This window comes from Balaenoptera musculus, chromosome 7, assembly GCF_009873245.2.
Source record: "Balaenoptera musculus isolate JJ_BM4_2016_0621 chromosome 7, mBalMus1.pri.v3, whole genome shotgun sequence".
NCBI lineage: Eukaryota > Metazoa > Chordata > Mammalia > Artiodactyla > Balaenopteridae > Balaenoptera > Balaenoptera musculus.
The window spans coordinates 25,389,915-25,410,464 of NC_045791.1; the positions used below are offsets into that span (position 1 = coordinate 25,389,915).

General features: G+C 34.0%; 1 protein-coding gene and 1 non-coding gene across 2 annotated transcripts in view; one reads left to right on the forward strand and one right to left on the reverse strand.

Moving 5' to 3' along the window:
* Nucleotides 1-20,550, reverse strand: part of LRP1B (LDL receptor related protein 1B) — a 1,897,582-nt gene that overhangs the window by 1,124,871 nt on the left and 752,161 nt on the right. The window lies entirely within an intron of this gene.
* TRNAV-CAC lies at nt 10,561-10,633 on the forward strand. The gene has a single exon. It is a non-coding gene; the product is annotated as a tRNA-Val (tRNA).

Here is a 20,550-nt window from a genome sequence, read left to right on the forward strand (position 1 = left end):
TTCCTGATGTGAGTATACTTATTCACTCAATCAAAAGAAACTGACAACTGTAACGAAAATACACTGAGCTCAGCTTGGGCTTGGGTGGACTGAGAAATGAAAACAAATTTAACTGTATAATCCATATTCTAGTTTGGAAAACAACATGTGCAGAAAAATGCTACAGAAGAATAAAGGTTATGTGATAGCAATTAAAATGCCCACTGAATACAGAGTTAAAACAAAGTAAAAATAACAAGTTTCTCATATACATACACATATTTTTTCTGACAAATATTCCAGTCTTGTTTTCTCAAAAATACAGAATTATTGTATTGTGTTCATTTTGTAGATATATGCAATAGTAGTTTTACCTCATTTAATGTACCTAATCTATATCTGTGATACCTTTTATATTACTATTAGTTTTTTTAAAAAAATTTAATATGCATTAGTATGGGTATACTATGATTTCTAAGTTTGAATCACCAACTTTAAATATTGAACAGTTATTAAAATATAAATCTCAACTATCAGTGTTCTTTACTTTTAATTGCATAATGACAAGAAACCACCTCATGTAGAATTTAAATTTTACTTTAAAACTGCATCCATGGATTCTTTTTTATTGTTTAAATAATTGTGTTTTCAGGACTTTTGAAGTAAAATAAAACACTTTTCATCTTAAGAGATCATGAAAATGGGTTAACCTTTCTTTTGAATGAATTTTCTTTGCCACTGCCAAGCAGCTGTAATTGAAAACTGCTTTCATAATAAACTCTACAAATTAGGTTCAAGATAGAAATTCTGACAGTCTGTTTACCATAGCAATTGGTAAATATGTTTAAAAAACCAACCTTTGATATCTTGAAATTTCTCCTGCTTATACATCTACCAGGGCATCTGTTTCCCTTTGCAAGCCATGCGGGGTGGAATCCCCTCAGGCTTCAGGGTGTCTAAACTGTAAGAGTTATGGTCACTACATTGCCTCTGATTCGAATACTAAATGATGCATCAATGTCAGCACATGTTAAAGGGAGTCTGGGACCTGGATAATTGGTCCTAAAGGTACAAATATACCTTCTTTTCCAGTTGTCTTAAGTTTTAAAGTTTGAGCTTTAAATCTCAGAAAACTGAAAAATAACATAAATTGTTCCTGGTATTTGAGGATAACAGTGTTTATATGCTAGATGTCCATCTTTATTACTTGTCACCTGACTCCAAGACTCTCTATGAGAAAGTGAATTAATTCAAGACAAGACATGATCTCTGCAGTTAAGGAACTTGCAGGCTTCCTAGAGACATGGACATATAAACTATTAGCTGCAAGGCATTTAAATAAGTACTCATAAAAATTTCTAAAATACTATGAGTACTCCAAAAAGAAAGTCATTAATTGCATAGTCTGGGTTGAGGACAAATGCCTCCATGGAGGAAAAGATTTTGAGTAGATTCTTGAAAGACAACTACAAAATTTCTAGGCAGATAAGAGGAAGAAAGGAAACCTAGAATTTTAAGACAGCATGAGAAACAAAAGCAAAGAGACAAGAATAACAGATATTGCACTAAAGGACAAGTATTTCAGAACACTGATGCCTAAGCTTGAAGGGAGGGTGGCAGGTAAGAGACATAAACCAGATCATTTCTGAAGCATTTTTAAAATTTTAAACATTTCTTTGTACTGATAAAATATTTTCATTTACTTGTTAGATATTGTTTGATATTCTTTCATCTTTCCCATAGTGACAGTATACATTGGAGAGGAAAGAATCCCAGGTTGCAATTGCTAGGTAAAAGTATATCCTTGGGCAAGTCATCTACAGTTGTGCACCTCAGTTTCCTCATCTTTTAATTAGGGAAAATAATCCAGACAACCTTTGTGGTACTCATTAGTGGTACAATTGTTCTGGAGGCTGGAAAGCATAAGACAATTATTTTTTATCATTATTTTGGTCAAATGTATAGATTCACAAATGATTCTCTGCACCTGCATGCATTTTTATATTCCTCTATAGAGAAATCATACGAAAATATAATTCAGTATATAGAGTCAGTGAAGAACAGAACAAATACTGGAGGCCTCATCTAATTTCTACATTTGATTCTCAAGCTTGGTGTAGATCTTCCTTTCAGCCATGTGAAAAAAGATGCCTTGTCAATTATTTTGTTCTCATTATTAAAAAATACAAAAAGCACTAGGGCCTAAGCAAAACTTTCTTTAGAACTGAATCTTAAAATTAAATTTCTCATTGTTAATGGGATTATCAAGTGATGAAGTGGGCAATATTTTGAAGTAATTGTTGTGATTAATGAAACAGTACTTTTAGTGACTATAGACTAAATCAATTATAAAACTTTTAATCATAATAATATAATGGCATTTCACTGAAGTACTAAACTAAAATGGATTACCATTATTCAAAACAAAGTTTGGAGATCCTGATAGATGTATCTTTGCTCTTTTATAAATACTCTTTGCTCAGCTGGCATTTTGATAAATGCTGGATAGAAAAAAAACTAAGTATATGATATTCATATACAATTAACACAAATATTATCTTAGTGGGCATATTTATAGTAGAAAATATCCCTAGAAAAAAATGCAGATATGCAGACCAGACATAGAAATAAAAGAAGATGTGAGTTCTACTCTCTAGAAACTAACTTGTGTAGAAGAAGAGAATTTGGAGATGGAACTTTGTATTTCTTAGTAATGTCACATAGATATGACTTAAATAAATTTCCAGAGTAGGTATAATAAAGAGAAAAATCCAATTAAGTTGAATTTTCTTCCTTCTTCTTTAGGTATTTCCTCAGTTAAAATTAGTGTCAATATATTACTGTGCATAGCATATAGCTACCTATGTATGCATTTCTCCCCTGATACCACAAATTATAAAATATAAATTATAAAATATAACTGTCTCCAGTAGAATATGAAACCAAATTAGAAATTTGGGGAAAAAATTAATTTAATTTTGGAGTACTGCATTGAAAGAAACTAACTTAATGGGAAAAATAGGAATAAAAGGCAACTGTTGTACTAGGTCAAATGACATTTTGTATGTATTACTATATATTAAAATGACTCTAATAATTGAATTTCCATGTGTAAGCTTTCTGAAATAACATGGTTTATTCTCACATGATATTAATAAAAGAACAGTTCAAACATTTATGTCTACAAAGTACCACACATTGTGCTGCAGGCTGGTGGTAAAAATAAATATGTATTTTAAATGCCATAGGGCTTAAAGTCCATTAGAGAAAGTATACACAAAGACCAGTATTTTTACTTCAAATAAAAACTGTATGCTCATCGAAGAATGGGAACATCTATAATTTGCTCTGCATTGTATCTCCTTTTCTTATGTGGAAACTTAGTGATAGATAACTACTTAATAAACGTATCTTAAATAAATAAACAAATGAAGATATGGATACAGAGAGGGCACACCGAGAATAAGCACTGAATTAAAAGCAGAGGTTCAAGAATGGCTTTCTTATATGGATAAAGAGAACACAAGTAAATCCAGTGAATCATATTCATTCATTCATTCAAAAGTTAAAATGTCCTACCATCAACTATAATAGAATAGTCAAGTGTTTGTAAAACCTGTCACACAGTGCAGATCACCATGAATACGGCAAAAGAAAATTCAAAGTATGGCCAAAAGAACTAAGCAACTATAACCCCAAAACTTATAGAAATACTTATCTATTGTAAGCAAGTAAGCAGCTGTAGCAGAAAGAACTGTCTAAAACAATGTTAGTAATAGCCGTACAAAGTGTTTTAAAGACATTCTCTCATTTAATCCTCAGATAAATTCTGTGAAATTGACTTTATTATTGTCCTCATTTCACAGATAAAGAAATGGATGCTTAGAGCAGTTAAGTGGCTTATTTAAAATCATACCACTAGTAGGCTTCAGAGCTAGGAATATAACCCAGGTCTGTCTGAGTTCGGAACCCACAACGGGCTAGTGCCTACAGATGGTATACCAAGAACAAGAATAACTGCTACACAGTTGTAGTAATAATACAGTAATAAGAAAGCTACCATTTACTGAGTATTGGCTATGTGTGAGAGACTGCTAGGCATTTTATCTACATTATTATTTTAATCCTCACATCAAGTTATGGCTTAAGCATTATTTTCATGAATTAAACGGCAAGAAAACTGAGCCCTAGAGTCAAGTTGTGTAACTTGCTTAAGATTATAAAGTTAGTAAATGACAGAGCTTAGATTCAAGTTCAGACATTTTGAAACCCACATTCTGTTCTGCTGATCTGCCAAAGGAATTAAAGTAATGACTACTGAAATTGGGAGAAATCTGTCCATAATCAGTGGTTTCTGACATTACCCTAGATACACATAACACCTGAGCCAAACGTTGGCTCTAAATACTGTAGTGGATCATTACAGCATTACCATAGAGCCCCAGACACTTTGCTTTCTCTAGAAAAAGCTAAATTCTTTAAAATGGTCTCTTTATTTTTTAAAAAAAATCAGTACAATTTTTTGTTTGGATATAATAGTTTTAATATCTCCATTATTTAAATGAAACTTCTCACTAGGCATATCAAAATATTTAACTGAATCTTTTCTTTGCATATAAATGTTGCAATGGCCCCCTTGCAAGGCCAAATTCCTACAGCCTAGCATCTATGCCTTCCATAATATGGTCCATGTTTAATTATCAATCAAACCTTCCATGTCACTATTCCAACATAAATGCTTCATTCCACTCAGACCTGCATCATTTTTCAACACTCTGTTTCCTTTTCTCTCTGTACTTTTGCTCATCCTATTTCATTTTTGGAGAAAATGCTTCACTAGAATCACCTTCTTTTAAAAAAAATTAGCAATTAGACTTACAAACGCATAGTGTTTTTCAGCATCTTGTGACCTATATGGCAAGCCCATGAAAGGTGACAGAACATCCTTTTGTTAACATTAAAGCACCGACTTATAATCACCAATTTCTACTGAGATGCTTTTATTTTTTTTTTGAAATTTTGAATTTTATTTATTTTTTACACAGCAGGTTCTTATTAGTTATCCATTTTATACATATTAGTGTCTACATGTCAATCCCAATCTCCCAATTCATCCCACCACCACCCCACCCCGCCACTTTCCCTCCTTGGTGTCCATACGTTTGTTCTCTACATCTGTGCCTCTATTTCTGCCCTGCAAACCGGTTCATCTGTACCATTTTTCTAGGTTCCACATACATGCGTTAATATACGATATTTGTTTTTCTCTTTCTGACTTACTTCACTCTGAGATGCTTTTAGATAATACTTCTGAGAGTAGTTTCAATTATCTGCTTACAATTATTATATAATTAGCTATTGTGTAACACACTTGGAAGACAAAACTATCTCAAATCTTGATATCACTATCAACAAAGCTGGTCACCGATAGTATTATTAGTCTCTTACAAATGTGGTTATAGAACAAATCTTCTATACAGAATATTAGGGTAGGTAGTACTAAAATATCCACACTTTATATTGTTATATTTTTTGTTGATCATTAACTGCCTTGCTTTACAGTGTTTGTCAGGATCCTGAAAGCAACATGTCTACCCATCACAAGACACAATGATATTTTGGAGGTCTGTGTGGGGCAGATGGTCAATGTCTGTAGCCAGCATACCTGCCAGTGTTACACTGCATTTGCTTCTGCTACCAATGCATGCATTATCAGCTCATACTCCACATTTCAGAGAGACTGGGAATCGTTCTCACATTGTCATCATTATTTTCTTCTATTTTCTGACAAGAAAGACAACCATGGATTTCTCAAATATCTATTTGTTCAGTTAAGTATCAACTTGGCAACACCCTTGGCTTTGGATATTTTTTTTTATAACTCATAATGCATTTCTTTGTCATATTTTCAGACAGTGGGGGAAAATTTCCTGGTACTATCATATATTATAAGAACCGTAGACTTATTTTTTTCAAGTTCTCTCTGTTTTCCTGGAGGACTTCCAGTTATATTTTTGTCTAATTGACCACTCTCTGCTACTCTAGACCCTATAGTGAGCTAACCTTTAATAGGTTTTTCTGGCCTATGCAATCTTTCAAATTTTTAAACATGTAAACTATATCACTATATATATATATATATATATATATATATATACACACACACCTATATACATACATACAGGTATATATATATATAGGTGTGCATGTATATATATATATATATATATATATATACACACACACATATGTATGTATGTATTATGTATTTGGATGCACAATGCACCCTTCCTTTTGTACTTTAACTTTTAAATACGCCATAGGAAATCAATTGTCTTGCCACTAAATGATGAGCAGCTGTGGAAAATAAATGATCAATACGGAATATTTCACCCTTCTGTTACATTGTTCTTTGAACCTGAGCCTAGCTCTATGTCAGATTGAATCAGAATATAATTTTTTTTCTCACTTTCAACCAGGTAAGTTTGCACCCATATATTTTAGCATAGACTGTAATTTTTTGGTTCTGTTTTGAACCAGGAGCTGTTTTTCCCTCTAATTTTCAGACTAGTCAAAGTTTTCATTAATATTAGAATGGTCCTTCATGCCTGTGTTAGGATAACCAAATCAAATCTATATAGTGAATGTGAACTTTATATACAGTGATGTTCCTTGGCCCAGAATGTTTCTCAGAGTGCAGAGAATTAAATATAATACAGAGTAGATCAGTCAACCAAGAAGTATTAGTGTCCAAGGCTTCCAAATGGACATCCAATGGATTATTTTAATAGTACTTTATGTAAATAATTAACTGTTTGATGTAAATATTCCAAGGCAACCCTACAGAAACATTTTACAATGAAACTGAAAACTAAGGTGAACTAAAGGTGTATCTATCTGTATATTTTAGTATTTCCTGAAATATCGTGTGTTTATGTTATTATACATACAATCAAAACATTTGCAAGTTCCAAAGCACTGTGAAGGTGTTAATGTCATCATGATTAAGAAACACTGTTCAGACCTTTCTAAATAGATCATTAGCTTAAATTTGGAGGATCTACTGAGACATTTCAAAATAATCTGTTTCACTACAGAAAATCTAAATCTTTAGAATGATACCTTCATTCATATCAAGGTACTGAAAATATTGACTTTTTATTAGATTGGAATGAGAACTCCTTTCTATTTCACTTATATACAAGCATTTCTTTCCCACTTAACTTCCCACTAGTCATCTAACTTCTGGCTATGAGATGAAGAGGACAGGGGCAAATCACTATTTGCCTCCTGGAATGAAGACACTGAGAAAAAGATAAGTGCCTCCATTTCCTGAGATTTTGGACTACAATGGTATGAACTAATTCATTTTGGGCCTTATAGAATTGAGTGCAAAGTAAAGTGTATTGAGGCCAACAATCAAGACCCTGTCTTAAAACCTAAAAAAATAAGCTTCTGTCTAGTTCAGTAACAGATTTATCCATGAAGCTAAGGTGATGTTGACAAAGTTTATTTCTTATATGTTTTAGAAGATTTAGTTGCTTAAAATATTTTAGAATAAATTAACAGTCACTATTTTGCATTTCTTTAAAAGGGACATCTAAAAATTGCAAAACTAAATATAAACACTGCAATTCATTTCCTCCCTGTTTAATTCAACCCTTTGCATTTTATGAAAGACCCTCTTAAGTAAGGGCATGTGATCTTAATTATTTTAGGAATGTGAAAATCTGGTCATTTCATCTATATGTGGCTGAATTTTACATGAGGTCTAAAATAAGCTTCCACCGTTCTCAGAAATTTTATTAACATACAAATGGAGTCTGGGGTTTTAGCTAGGGTTTAAAACAATTGTTCAGCGCGTGATTCATGAAACGCTGGGATTAACTGATATGTACTTCAATGAGATAGTGGCTTAGTTATATTTGACCTTAAAAATTTTCAGGAGCTGCTAATCTATTACTGATACTGATTTCAGATTCTTTTAAAACCCCTAATTCCACTATATGACATAACAATCTACTTTAAATTTGGAGCGCTCAAGTAAAGAGCTTTTGTGGCTAATTCAATTCTCAAAGATTATTTTTGAGTGTGGCTTTGTTTCATCCCACATTTCTGTATACATAGACTCCCCTAGGCTAATGCTGCCCTACTTCTGATTCCATTCTAAAGATTACTCCCATCATCTGGGAATATAGTCTGTTTCATAATCCTTCTGTGGAATGAGAAGACATTCCTGCTTTTTTGCATCCTTCTTCCTGGGTCTCCAAATCCTTCAGGTAATCTATACAGTGTGGATACTGTCGTATAGAAAGAAATTTAGAAAGGTTCCAGATGTGTCTAAATCATTGTCATAAAAAATTAAGATAAAAGTATTGTAAATTACTTGTCAATACAATTACCCAATCTCACTTCACCTCAAACAAACAGGTGATTAATTGTTCAAAGTCCCAATCAATAGCACACAACATTGTAGGCCTGATGCTAGTTTTCAGAATAAAGAATCTGCTTAGAAATTTCAACAATCATGTATATGTTTCACTGATGTGATGAGGATGGTAGCAGTTACCTGAAGTGAACTCAGTTTCATTTTTCTTGCTTTTCAAAAGCCATGTTTACTTCAAGTTCTTTTACAAAAAGTACAGATAATTCTTAGAATAATAATCCTAAAAAGAAAGTAGACAGGAAGGAGAGCAGAACATGAAGGAGGAAAGAAAGTTTAATAACAAGTTCGAAGAATCTAATACATGCCTTTTAGCTTTGGAGTGATGTTTTGTGTTAGAGCTGAATTTTATTTTTCTGAAAACACAGGTTTAGGAGTACAGGCGTAATAAGTTAATACAGATATTTTAGTGAAAAAAATTCATAAAGTTGAATATATTCTAGGTTATCATCAAATTGAAATAGTGGGGAATGCATAAGAGCATAACTTGAAACAGAAATGAATAAATTATCAGTTCCTATGGTTTTATTAATACTGACCCAACAGGCTTATTAGGATGGGACTCATAGGAGTCTTCTTTCAGGTCAGCATATTTGAGTGGTTCTAGGAAGAATGAAATGCAAGTGATTAGAGTAACACAAAACCTGTGAAAAATGGAAACAATTATTTCTCATCTTTATTTTGGGCAGAACCTTGATTAAATGGAGATTTTTTTTGCCATACGTGGTGTTGTTGACCATTAAAAATATCTGAAAAGTAGCAGTGAGTCAAGAAAGCCAGGTCCATATTCATTATCACAACTAGAGAATCTTCTATGAAAGTAATCAATAAAGTAACAAAACATGGTGCAAAAAAATCTATGTTTTTTTCATATATATCAGAAGTAAAGTTCTTATTAATAAATGAATGCTCAAAATAAATTTAGTCATTCGATTCTATTCATTTCAAATAGTTTATTGAAAAATGGTTTATTCCATGTTAAATGTCATTTACTATATCATCATATCATCTGCTCCCTTTCTTTCTCTTTTACTTTGTCATTTTATATATAAATAACATATAAAAATATATTTATTCTTCCCCAGGGCCCTTACCAGTTAAATTCTATGTATGTCCATGAGATTTATGTTTGTATTAAACAAGGTATTTGATCAAAGATATTGACTTTCTCTTAAGTATATATAGCAAGATAGATAAGGCTAGGTTGCAGCAAGCACTATTACAACAAATTTCTCTGCATGGGATACAGTACAATACAGAGTTTTAAGGTCAGACGGATCCAACTCAGACTTCCATTTACTAGCTTCCTGGTCTTGAATGAGTTACTAATCTCTCAAAGACTTAGTTTCCTCAATGCAAACATGCTATAGTATATACCTATCATTCAAGTGATTCAGAGTATTAAATTAAGTGGGAAAAATATGCACTAGCCCTGAAATATAATAAGTTATGTTAACTTATCTCCAACAAAATATGTTAACTAGTTAAGTAGGTGGCTGTGTGCACAGTGGAAAGAATACAGGCTTTTCATACAAGCATACTTGGGTTCGAATCTTGGCTCCGTTAGTTATCAGAGTTGTGTTACCATGAATAATTTATGTAACATTTTTCAGTCATCCATTTGTTCATAAGAAAAATTGGGAAAATAAAATCATTATCAGAGGATTAGTGTAAGATTTACATGAGACAACTTCTATAAAGCTATAGCACACAAAAGACGTTCAGTAAGTGTAAGGTTCCCTTCCCCTCTCCTTCTATAGAGTATAAACTCTGGCCCATAGCATACACCTGCAAATTATTCATTCATTCAAGAAATATTATAGCACATCTAGTATGTACAAGATACACAGATGTATATACAATATCTGTGGATATAGTAGTGCAAAAGAGAGACAATTTCTCTACTCTTGTGAAACATTCTACAAGTCAATACAACCATGGCAACAAATAAATGAACAAAGTAATTCCAAACAGTAATAAAGGCCATAAAATAATGAGGGTGATGTGATAAAAAAAAATAATTATGTGAAAGGGAAATGCAATTACTAAATTGGGTGGTCAGGAATGTGATGCATATGGTTTCATCCAGAAACCACTGGATGAAAGGATAAAATGAATTTAAAAGAATTTTAGGGACTTCCCCAGTGGTCCAGTGGGTAAGACTCTGTGCTCACAACACAGGGGGCCCGGGTTCGATCCCTGGTCGGGGAACTAGATCCCACATGCATTCCGCAACTAAGAGTCCGCGTGCTGCAACTAAGAGTCCGCATGCCGCAACTAAAAGATCCTGCATGCTGCAAGTAAATATGCCGCAACTAAACATGCCGTAGCGAAGATCCCACGTGCCGCAACTAAGACCCGGTGCAGCCAAAATAAATAAATATTTTTTAAAACCCAAAAAACATAATCACTTATTTAAAAAAAACAAATAAAATAAAATAATTTTAATTGTGACAATTATATGAGAAAAAAAAATACAACAACCTAAATAATCAGCAGTAGAGAATACATTGAATAAACAATGATTTTCTCATACAAAGGGATACAATATAGCTATTTGAAAAGATGATGCAGGTCTATATTAACATAAATTATCATTAATAAATTGAGTAAAACATTATGTTACATAACATATAGTTTAATGCAATTTATGTAAAAATATACTTTTCTTTATACACCACTCTGTGTGTGTGTGTGTGTGTGTGTGTGTGCATGCCAACATGCAAGCATGTATGTGTGTATGAAATCGTAGCTATCTATTTCTACATCTGGAAGAATATTCAATAATACAACACATTCATCATGGATATCTTCAGGCAATGGCATTTTGATTGAATTTTTGTTTTAAAACTTATGTCCTATGATGTGATTTTGCTTATAAGATTATATGTAGCCAAAATGGAATATTGTCCCTGAATTTGAAAATAAATAAAAGACCCTAATAATAAGCATTTTGGTTTATTTCTCAAATTAAATCATGATTTTACAATATTTCACAGAATTACATCTCTTATGACAGCTTTCCATTATTTTAAGGCATATTTCAGTGATAATGTATTTCAATTAGGATATCGTTATACAAGCACAAAAAATGTCCTTTCATTTTACATTTTAAACCCTCTTAGCTATGCAGGTTTTCCCTCTTAAAGAATATTTAAGTATTAACAATTTGCTGAAATTTTTACTTGTTTTGAATTTTACAAATCTATAATTTCAGCTTCAATTTCTAAGAAGATAGGCTTATTTTAATGTTCTTATAAATCACTGAGTCTCAGATAAGGAAACAGAAGAAAAAATATACTACAGACACCAAGAGAATAATACTTAGTCCTCATAGTTCAAATTAGGCTTTGGCAATATGGACTAAGGGTATCCCTAGCCTACGATAAAATCAAGAAAAAATGAAGTCACAGAAAACTTAAAGTTAAACTAAAAATTCAATGAAGTAAATGTAACAACTGTTTCAACTTTGGGAACAGATCAATGTCGGGTGTAAATATCTCCAATGTCTGTTCTTTATATTTCATATAAACTTGGAAAGGATGGGGTGACACCTCTTAAGGAGAAAACCAGAAAATTTCAAGGTTCTTAAAAGAAACTTAAAGTAACTGCTTACCCATTTCACCCCCTTGAAACAGGTATGGAATTGAGTAATAATATATGAAAATTGGTGTGAAAACAGGATTTATGTTGATACATTTGCAGGTGTCAGACTTGCTTGAATAGATGCAATATGAAACGTCAGCTGCTTTTGAACATTTACAGCTGTTGCCTGTGCATGAGGATATATATGTGCGCACGTGTGTGTCTGTGTATTCTGCACTGCTAATGCAGTTGATCCAACAAATTCAGTTGGCTTTCATCTGACTTCCTCTGACTTCCAGTGTCAAAAATTGATTATTATCAGAGACAAGAAAAACAATGGCATATAAAGCATGGCTGATCAAAAAATTACTCTAAATATGTCAAGAGAAAAAAATCTAAGCTGAGCAAAAGAGTGCTACAATGTACTGATTCGTTAAAAGCATAAACAAGACTGCTGTGATAAGAATTTTTTAATTTCTTTTTTCATGCAGAGAATTTGGTTTTGAACCAGAATATAAATAGAACAAGATCTTCACTGGGTTTTCTGAAACTACTGCACCTCACACCAGGCTGTCTTGAAATATGAAAAGGACCATGACTGTATTTCAACATTTCCTTTCTGTTGTGCAAAATTAACAATTCGCGACAACCTACTGCTAATCAGCAAACACCAGGCAACTTTACCACAACAGGCAACTATTTGGAAACTGTAAAACTATCAGCTTTGGCTAACGGAGTTAAATGCCTGCAGTTCTTACCCAGCCCCAGATTATGACTTTTAATTCCAGGGCCGACTGACCTCTTCATCTGAAAGAACTTTTATAGCTTAAAGCCCTGCTGATGTCATTTTCTTAAATTAATCAGATTTCCACGCTGGGGTTCCACAGCAGGAAAGAGATTTCATACAAATCAGCTCTTTTCCCACCTGCAGTCTCTCTTTGGTTCCAAACAGTCTTATGCAATGATTTATTTTACATAAAGGATTATTCCTGATAAATGCAAAGGTAACTTTCCAAAGCAAAAGCACATAGTCATGCTGCTCTTTAACTCCCATTAACCAATAGAGGGGAGTTGAGTACTTTCTCTCAACTATGTCACTGTCATAATCAAGCACTATGTTTTATCAAGACCTTGTGTATGTATACTGTGCTCACCACAGCTAGAAGAGTAGCCAAGAACAGTTATTTCTTGTACTCTCGTGTAATTTATTAAAAGTACACTTTTGTCATGGACAACATATTTCCAAAAGAATTTTATTCATTCTAACCTCCCAGAATTTTCCTAAAAAATTAGAGAAAAAATAAAAACAGTAGTAATAAAGGGAGTAATCGAAGAGAAAAAATCCATGCAGATAGAGATTATAAATCCTGAATCCCCCAAAGTTACGCCTTTCCAAGCATAAAATAGGCTCTGTGGTAGATGGCATAACAGCTCTCTAAAGATGTACATTTCCTAATCCCAGGACCCTGTGAATGAATAAATTACCTTATAAGACAAAAGGGACTTTAAAGATGTGATTAAGATTAAGGACCTGGGGCTTCCCTGATGGCGCAGTGGTTTAGAATCTGCCTGCTAATGCAGGGGACACGGGTTTGAGCCCTGGTCTGGGAAGATCCCACATGCCACGGAGCAACTAGGCCCGTGAGCCACAACTACTGAGCCTGCGCGTCTGGAGCCTGTGCTCCGCAACAAGAGAGGCCGCGATAGTGAAGAGGCCCGCGCACCGCGATGAAGAGTGGCCCCCACTCGCCGCAACTAGAGGAAGCCCTCGCACAGAAACGAAGACCCAACACAGCCAAAAAAAATAAATATAATAAATAAATAAATAAAAGATTACTATTAAAAAAAAAAAAAAAAAAAGATTAAGGACCTTAGGTGACTCCGTGCCACAGTGCGTAGGGAACTGGGCTTCTAGAGGCTGAAGATTAAGGACCTTGCAATGGGAAGATTGTGCTGGATTATGAATCTAATCATGAATCCTTAAAAGTGGAGAACCTTACCTGGCTGTGGTCAGAGGGATACAGGACTATGGAAAAATGGTCAGAGAGATGAGATCTTGATGGCTTTGAAGATGAAAGAACAAGGCCATGAGCCAAGCAATGCGGGAGGTCTCTAGATGCTGATAAAGATAAGAAAATGGATTCTGCCCTAGAGCCTCCAAAAGGAAGGTAGCCCTACCTACACCTTCAGCAGGAGTCTGTATTGGATTCTTGACCTACAGAACTGTAAGGTAATAAATTTGTAATGTTCTAAACTATAAGTTTGTGCTAATTTGTTACAGAGCAATAAAAATCACAAGATCAAAACTAAAACCTCTTCCCCATGCTGTTCTAATTGAGATCTTAAAAGATGAGGTAGATGGTGGTGTGCTCACAGGCTATTATCTGAAGATTTCACTTCAGTTGTGAAAGACACTGTGAAGTGGACATTTAATTTTGGTCTCTCCAGTATCCCCTCTCCACTCTTTATAAAATCCAAATTTGGGAGCTTCTTTCTCACTGTGTACCTTCTTAGTGAAATTGTAAATCAGATACTTTCCTCCTTCCAACAGCCCTTGCTAGGGTGGTGCAGGCATGTTATCCAAACCAAGCAAATAAAACTCTCTCCAGGGGCTTTAATTCTTGAGCAGGAATTAAAGAAGGAAAAGAGATAGGGAACCATTTTTCACAGTCCACATTCCCAGAACTATTCTGGTTTCTATACTGTTTCGGTTACAATCGTTAATATACAACTTTCCTGAATATTCATCTGATATTTCTCCAAATAATAGTATTATTGTTTATAACCAGAACTGGTTCCATGGTTTGCAACCAAAAAACCTTAAATGATCTACACAGCACTTGAATCAATGAGTATGCACATATTTGGGCCTTAACGGAATTTATTTTGACAAGTCTGATATAACTGAAGTATGTTTTCTTATAATGTTCTTTCTTAAGATCCTTCCTTGGTTGTGTAGCTCCCACACTAGACTTAATTCCTAACACACACCACTCATTTGATTTTTCCCACATTGCACCTTAGTTCTCATCAAAAGTAGACTGCTCCGCCATTCATATTTCTTCAAGAGAATAGCTAATCTTAAAAAAAAAAAACTACATTAGGAGGTGTGAATGGTCATCCTAAATACATATACAGTTGACTCTTGAACAACATGGGTTTGAACTATACAGGTCCACTTATACTTGGATATTTTTCAATAGTAAATACTACAATATTATACATTCTGTGGTTGGTTGAATTCAGGGATGCAGAGGGACCCTGGATACAGAGGGTCGACTATAAATTGTACGTGGATTAACCCCTGCATTGTTCAAGGGTCAACTGTACTATTATATCCAGACAGCCCCAAATGAAACACATTTTTCACAAATCTATAATGATGGTATTAATAACAATTGATTACCTGTCAGAGCATGATGGATTATTTTTAATTTTACTTTATTTAAAAAAAATTAGCTTTATTTCTCCTCATACTACTTTATTTTCTCAGGGAAATTCAGTCCTTCACTTTCTTCTTAACTCTTAAGAAAGTGGCAATTCATGAATAAGCTTCCAAACAACTGCAGACAAATAAGCTTGCCATGTATGCATTTCAGTTCTACTTTTAATTTTAAAGATTACTTGTAAGGAATTCTCTCCCCACAATTACTTTTTTTTCTTACTTCAGAAAATAGTTGTATGGACTCCATGTTTATGCCCCCTCCCCAAATTCTTACGTTGAAACCCTAACACCCATGGGATGGTATTAGGAGGTACAGCCTTTGGGGGTTAATTATGTCATGGGCCTACAGCCCTTAGGATGGGATTTGTGATCTCATAAGAGACAAGAGAGCTTGCTTTCTCTCTCTGTTCTCTGCCACATAAGGACATAGCAAGAAGACAGCCATCCACAAACCAGGAAAAGGGCCCTCACCAGAATGCAACCATACTGGCAACCTTATCTCTGATTTCCAGGCTCCAGAGCTGTGCAAAAGAAGTATTTGTTGTTTAAGCCACCCAGTCTACAATAATTTGTTATAGAAGCCTGAGCTAAGACAGCAGCATAGGTGATTGCAAAGAAAAAGGAGATGTACTAAAAAAAATTCTCAGGGCACTAAAGCAATTAAGATCTTAAAAATCAGAACACTAAATTCAGAGGCTGATTTTAACAAATATAACAGAAGCAGAAGCTGTTAAAAAAAAACAAACTTAAAAATACATAGAAAATGCAATTTAAGTTAGTCTCCAGACTCTTCTTCTGAATATGACCTCTCTAATACTGTAGCGAAGATAATGACTTACCACTACTTTTAAGTAAAATGTCCATAGGAACCAAAAAAGTGAAAATTTGGCAAAGTTTTCAATCCATCTGATCAATACTTGCAATGAAAACATCATTCGGTACAGAAAATTCAGTTGTGGAGCTGTATTAATCACTGAAGCTTTCTGCCCGGCAATAGAGCAGTAGTTAAAATAGTAAGCTAGATTCCATGGGGCTGACTGAGGTCAAATTTGGTTCTGCACCTCATGAGGTAAGTAACTTTTCCATTTACTTAATGATTCTGTTTTTCATCTATAACGTGACAAAAATAATAATCTCTCCTTCATAAGATTATTATAAGGATTGATTTAGGCAAGATATATAGATTGCTTATCACAAAAGTTGGCCCATAACAAATTCTCAATATTTTACAACTATTATTTATATCATTATTATGTTTACATGACATTATTATGTTTACAGTAGCCGTTTTTTAATTTTATTTATTTATTTATGGCTGTGTTGGGTCTTTGTTTCTGTGCGAGGGCTTTCTCTAGTTGCGGCAAGCGGGGGCCACTCTTCATCGCGGTGCGCGGGCCTCTTCACTATCGCGGCCTCTCTTGTTGCGGAGCACAGGCTCCAGACGCGCAGGCTCAGTAGTTGTGGCTCACGGGCCTAGTTGCTCCGTGGCATGTGGGATCTTCCCAGACCAGGGCTCGAACCCGTGTCCCCTGCATTGGCAGGCAGATTCTCAACCACTGCGCCACCAGGAAAGCCCCACAATAAACGTTTTTAAACAATACTTTGTGGAGTCTTTGGAGCAGGTAAAGAAGGAAAGGGCTTTAACATATAAACTTGACCTTTCCCAAGCCCTGTTCTTCAAGGAGAGGAACACTACTTAAATTTGTTTTCTGAAATGCGATTCTCTGCAGAGGGTGAATGTAAAATAGTTCTACTGGGGAACAAGTTGGAAAGTCACTATGTAATAATTACCAAAGTTCGATCTAATGTTCTAATTTCCTTTATAAAGAGTAATACTAATTTTATGGTAAGAAGTAAATTCACCTTGTTTTTTTCATTCTCAACTGAAGTTTGGTTAATATATTTTTTCGTATCTTTACTTTGAAGTCTTATTAAGTGTAAGGGGGACATTAATATATAATGTTAGCATTTAATTTAATTTGCATATTAAAAGAATCTTACCCAGGCATATTTACCAATATAGGAAAAATGTGGAGGTTGCTTTATTTTTATTATGGTGAAAAACACATAACAGGGCATCAACCCTATTAACTAATTTTGAAGTGGCCAGTACAGCACTGTTAAGTGTAAGCACAATGTTGTACAGTAGATCTCTAAACCTTTTTCACCTTGCATGACAAAAACTCTATACCCACTGAACAGCACCTCTCTATTTCCACCCCCTCGTCTTACCCCCAGTCACATTTATACTTTCTGATTCTATGAGTTTGACTGCTTTAGAGATACTTCATATAAGTGGAATCACGCAATACTTGTCTGTCTGTGACTGGTTTATTTCATTCAGCATAATGTCCTCAAGGTTCATCCATGTTGTAGCATGTAATTTATTAGTTAAAGGTCTGTTCAGATTTTCTATTTCTTCATGATTCAGTCTTGGTAGATTTAAGTTTCTAGGAATTTATCCATTTCTTCTAGGTTATGCAATTTGCTGGCATGTAATTGTTTATAGTCGTCTCTTATGATCCTTTTAACTTCTGTGGCATCAGTTATGATGTTTCCTGTTTTATTTATTTGAGTCTTTTTTCTTAATCTAGCTAAAGATTTACCAATTTTGTTGATCTTACAAAAACAACTCTTAGTTTTGTTGGGTTTTTTCCTATTGTTTTTCTATTATCTTGTTTATTTCTGCTCTATTTCCTTCCTTCTGCTACTTTGGGCTTAATTTGTTCTTCTAGTTCCTTGAGGTAAAAGTTAGATTATTTGAGGTTTTTTTTTTTTTTTTTGATGTAGGAATTTATCACTATAAAATTCTTTCTTCATACAGCTTTTGTTGTATCCCATTCATTTTAGTATGTTTTGTTTTTGTTTAAGATATTTTCTGATTTTCCTTTGGATTTCTTCTTTGACCCATTTGCTGTTTAAGAGTGTATTGTTTAATTTCAACATCTATATGAATTGTCCAGTTTTTCTCCTGCCATTAATTTCTAGTTTCATTCCATTGTGGTCAGAAAATATACTTGGTATGATTTCAATCTTCTTAAATTTGTTAAGCCTTGTTGTGGGAAATAACATGTATATGTTCTATCCTGAAGAATGTTCTGTATGTACCTGAGAATAATGTGTATTCTGCTGCTGTTGGTTGGAATGTCCTATATATTTCTTTTAGGTTCATTTTGTCTGTAGTGTTGTTCAAGTCCTCTGTTTCCTTGCTGATTTTCTGCCTAGATGTTCTACCCATTATTGGAAGTAGAGTATTGATATCTCCTATTATCATGTTATTGCTATTTCTCCCTTCAGTTCTGCCAAAATTGACTGCATATATTTGCGTACTCTGATGTGGGTGGATATAAAATTGTTATATCTCCTTGGTAAATTTACCCTTTTATCATCAGATAACGCCCTTTGTCTCTTTTGACAGTTTTTGGCTTGATATAAGTATGGCTACTCTTGCTTTCTTTTGGCTACTGTTTCCTTGGAATATTTTCCATCCTTTCATTTTCACTTTTAGCTTTAAGTTTCTGTCTTGGTTGTTGAGGACAGACATCATACCGCCACAATACAGAATTTGCAAAGTCAGGGATTTTGTTTTGTTTATTACTATATTTAACGTATCTAAATAAGGTCTGACATATAGCTAATGGTCAGTAAATATTTTTGAATGAAGGAATGACTACTATCAAGTGATATAACCTTACTGTGACTCCAGGATTCACTTTTTTTCATCTACAAATGGGGATAATAATAGTACCTATCGCATATGGTTATAACAAAAGGTAAATGAATTAATGAACATGAACCACTGATTAAATATTAGCTCTTATTATTATAATTACTTTCACATGTATGCATGTTCACATAGTACTTAACCTTAGGATGGATTGGGAACATAGTTGAATTTCAAAAAATTTTACTGAACAAAGAAGGACAAATGAGAGTGGAAAAATTAGACATCCACAAAGCAAAATTATAAGTCAATGAACCTGCACTGAAATTCTACTTTATTTTTGAGAATGTTTTCTTGAATGTCTTCCTGTGTTCACATCTACTATAGATTTCAGCTTAAACCACAAACATACCTTAGGAAATTTACAGATGATAAGCTTTTTAGGTACAGATATATTTTTTTGTTTAATGAAAAATTGTAAGACTAATAATATAAAAATGGCTTTTTACAAAATATATACGCACACATACACATTCATTCTCCATTTTGGGTCACTTTTTATCTACAACTTTTAGATATATACATACTAACCTTTGTGTATGTATCCTTTCTCAACAGATCAAAATGACATTTATGCTTATATACTTATTGGTGATGATATTATCATCCCTTACTGACTCTCCTCTCTTTTTTTCTTGTTTCGTTTCATGTTTGAAAAACTCCCTACTTCTTAGTATTCAAGCTATTTTGTGTAAGTCATGGGACTCTTGGTAGCATAGAATATCTGTGAAGTTGGAAGTGTTCCACCAATTTCTCAAATGCATGACTTGGTGTTAAAGATATTAAGAAAGAGAAGGAATTATGCTGCTTGATAATTAAATCTGTTACAGTGCAAAAAAAAAAAAGCCTGTAGAGAAAAATGATGTTATCTATCACATTCTAGACTATTCTATTTTTATGAAGGGAAAAACATGAAAATTGGAAATTGGAAGGAGGAAACAGAGGGTGCTAAAAGGTCAAAAGGAGAAGAGGGATGTTTTAATTTTGCTGCCCTAGTCATTTGTTTCCCTCTCTAATGACTCCTTTCCCTAACCCCTCCCTCCTGGCAGATAACCACCGTCTCTGTGGTACTACACTATGCAGATGCATTGGCACTGGCTGATGCACATGACTATACTGTACCTATCTGAAAAGCAGCTGTTTATAATTGTCTTCTCACCAGTCAACGGCCAGAGATTTTTGTTTGGGGCAGATATCTTCCACGGTTGGTACACAGACAGAGAGAGCAGTGAACTGGCAAGAATAATAATTGTTTTCCACAGCAGGCTCAGGGCTGGCACCACAGCGACTGGGAGAAGTGGGAATATTTAAGCTGCCTGCACGAATATCTAACTTTATAAGATGCAGAAGAGTCATCACCACCCCTCCCCCAAT